We start from the raw sequence: 3,803 nt of genomic DNA, 5'->3' as shown, positions 1-3,803 counted from the left end.
CCAAAACCTTAGACCCGGAAGTCTAAACATTTAAAGACCCAAACGGATCTATTTTTTAAGTCCAATGGATCGGCCCCAAACAATATTAGAACGGGCCCAAAACTTTTGGGACCGAATGGCCCAAAACACAACCGAAGTTAAATTTCGAAAAATTGAACTGAAATGGCCCCAAACAAAACAAATGAAACCGCCAACAAAAAAATAAAACGGGCCCATAAACTAATATTAGAAGTGGCCCAACAAAACAAAAAAGAAACGGGCCCATAAACTAATATTAGAACCTGGCCCAACAATTAACACTAAACTGGTCCCAAAACTTAATTAAATTGGGGCCCAAACAAAACACCAAAAATCGGGCCCAAAACCAACTAAGGTTTTGGCCCACCCCAATCAAAATTTGCTAAGGCCCAAGGCCCAACCGAACTTTCTTGTTCATCATCTCCAAGCTTTTCTCCTCCACCACCACCAAAATCGACCACCCCACCTTCTACACGACCACCCAATTCAAACACACGGTTTTGATCCTCATAGAAACCCCTATATCTTTAACAAAACAAAAAAAACTCAAATTCTTAAATTCAACATATCGACCAAAACTAGATCTGAGACCGTCCGCCATTAACAGAGCTTCGACAGCTCTTATTCAACCGCCCTCACCCACTCAAACACCACTAACCAACATCACCACATCACCACATAACCCCACAACCAATCAAACCAAAACTGACAGCCCAACCACCGGTTCGGCCACCGCCATTAACGCCTCCAAGCTTTACTGCCCCCACTCGACCCTCATCAGTCCACAACCAAACACCAACAACAAATACAGAAAGTTCAACAAGCCAAAGAAAGATTTCGGTACTGTTTTGGGCGACGCCATTGATGCTCTGTCGAAGCTTCAACAGTTTACCCAATTTTAACAAAATTCGACAGTTTAAATGCAAATCCGAAATTTAATAAAACAAATGGCACGAAGTCCAACACAATAGTATAATGAACAGTATTAATAGGCTGAAACCTTAGTCGGTATACTCCGATACACGGAAAACCATAAATCCGGTGAAATAGCAAAATAGCTACTCACTTGTATCCACAGCTCCTGCAAATTTCTCCGAGTCCGAGTCGTCGCGCTCCAACGCTCCAGCAAACGAGCTTCAAGCTCTGCCTCCATTTTTCATGGACCCTATTTTCTAGAACAATGTGTTTATATACTTGGGTCCGAAACCCAAGCCCAACACAGACTCGGGCCCAAAAATCAGGCCCACATGTCCAAATCCAATCCAGCTGATTTTTAAATAAATAATTTAATTAATTAATAAATAGAAAAATACATATTTTAAATACGGGCGTTACATTCACCCTAGGATTAGCATAATCCTTCCCAATATGACTAAGTTCATTCCCATTGTTACCCAGAACATCCTCATTAGTAGACTTTGTAGCTAATAGCTCCCAAAACAGTTTTTCCAGTCTTGTAGTGCCCAAACTAGAAGAAATACCCAAAGTACCAGCCAAAGGAATATCCATATATTGAATCCAGTCTCTTACCTCCTCCTCGCTTCTACATCTATACAAATTTCCAGCAACCACAACACGGTCTTTTGCACTGTGTGGAGTGGTTTCCCCTTGTTTTGAAGCTCCCACAGAGTCCATGTCAACCTCGTTGGCTCGAACTCTAGTGTCAATCATCCCTACTTCACAAGTAGGTAGAGAAGTCGGTGAAAGATTCATATTTGTTTCCTCGGTGTTTGAGGAAAAGTTTCTTGGGCTTGCTATTATCGGGCCCAGATTAGAAAATTGGCTTCTAGATCTGGATCTATGCCTAACATACCTTGAACTATGCTTGCCCCTGGTCTTGTATGGTGTGAATAAGCCTATTCTCTGCTGAAATTTCCCAAATGAAGCGTTGGGCCCCCAAGGGCCTACTGCTCTAGATCTACCGCCTGAGGGTAAATTGAACCTTTTTCTACCACCGTGACGTTGGGTTTGAGTTGGTTTAGAAGGCCCACTCTCAATAATACCATTAGACGTATGTAGATGGTCCGTGTCTTGTGCAGCATGTGTCCCTTCTTCAGAAATAGTGTGTGACTCAATGCTCCCACCCTCAATACCTGTAACATACTCCTCAGCCCTGACCATCTCTCTGACCTCATCACGTCTTGAGTGTATGACTTGCACAGTTTCCTCTGCACCATCGTCGTAGACTAAATGAGTAGTTTGTACGGTCTGCCCGTTCTCATTCCCCTCAAATTCAAAATTTGAATTTTGGGGAGGTACCTTTAAAGTGACCTCAAATCCAGGTGGCTGCGAATGATTTGATAAGTCCTGAGAATGTGTCCGAGTTGGGCTATGAGATGAACTCACTCCCTCATGCTGATCTGGCATGTTGTTGGTTGCGTATTGATTGGCCACGACAATGCTGGAAATGGGCAGCTCCCACTCCGGCCAAAGAGAACTCTCTTCGTTCTGATTGACTTGTAGTTCAACCTCCACCCAAATGGTGAAACTGTAACCCCTTTCTTCTAGACTAATTGTTCTCGGAATGGTCCCGATATCTTTGACTTTGGATTTAACTCTCACTTTCTTTCCACAACAATTCAAGGAGTCATCATCCACCTCAAGAACCCGACCACATGTCTTTGCCAGCGACATCGCGATTTCTTTAGTTTTCAAATGTATAGGTACTCCTGAGAAAGACAACCAAATTAACCTCTGTCAATTCGAGTAGAGATTTGTGAAGCCTTCCCCTTCCACACACACACACACACACACACACACACCCCTCTCGGTTCCATCTTTTGAAAATGATTTCGCCACCCAAAAGCGTAGAGGGGGCATTTTGAGAAGTCTCTCCACCTCCTTTTCCGAGGGGAAAGTCGCCAAAGCACCACCGGTTTCCATCAACTTAAAGTCTACCAAATTGAAGACCGAATAGATATTTTGCTTAACCCATGCCCAATCTGGTATTCCTTTGTCTGACGAAATGAACACTGATGTAGTCCACCAAGATGCGTTAAGCACAACCCCAACTGATTTGACTACTACCCTTGGTTTACCAGAAACCAAGTTAAGAGAGCTTGTGTTTCCCCTGTTCACTTCTCCTGTTTGTTGTGAGACTGCTTGAGATGCTTGAACTGGTGATTGAAGTTGACTCCCGATGCTACTACCATTCATCCTTCTCTCCGCATTTGGAGAAAGTTCCAACACATTCAAACATTTTGATCCCACATCTGCCCATCCCTCTCTCTCTATACCGGCTGGAATACAAATGGTTTTTACAGGTTTTGTTCTGGACCTAGTGCAGAAAAAAATTTAGATGAAATCTCCTTTTGGGTTGTGCCTAATAGTGCCGATCAGACTGCCGGAAGTGTCGACGAAGCTCATTGGAGACCCATATCTGAAAGGACCCACAGAACACTGACATAGAAAAGATCCCATCCATCTACCTCCGGCAAGAGAAGTAAAGCATTCAAAGACCCCACCTCTGCCTCTTTCTGTCACTTGAAACACCTTTCCTCCTGAGCTATTTCTCCACCATTCCAATTCGAATGACTTTCCTTCAATTGCAGCGAAATGCCTCCTCCTTGTCCCACGTCGATTTGTTATTATTGAGTCCAAATTGTGCACAGTGTAGAGACTTTCTCATCAATATTGATTGACTTATTAGAGTTGTGTTGTATTAGGAAACTTATTAAGATTAAGAGTTTATGTTGTATTAAGAAACTTCTTATGATTAATTAAGAGTGTTCATGTGGCATACCTATGTCTCAAAAATGCGCCACCTAGAAAAGAGATTGTCCACA

This window comes from Coptis chinensis, chromosome 2 (assembly GCF_015680905.1).
Source record: "Coptis chinensis isolate HL-2020 chromosome 2, ASM1568090v1, whole genome shotgun sequence".
Lineage (NCBI taxonomy): Eukaryota > Viridiplantae > Streptophyta > Magnoliopsida > Ranunculales > Ranunculaceae > Coptis > Coptis chinensis.
This window is presented reverse-complemented; position numbering follows the sequence as displayed.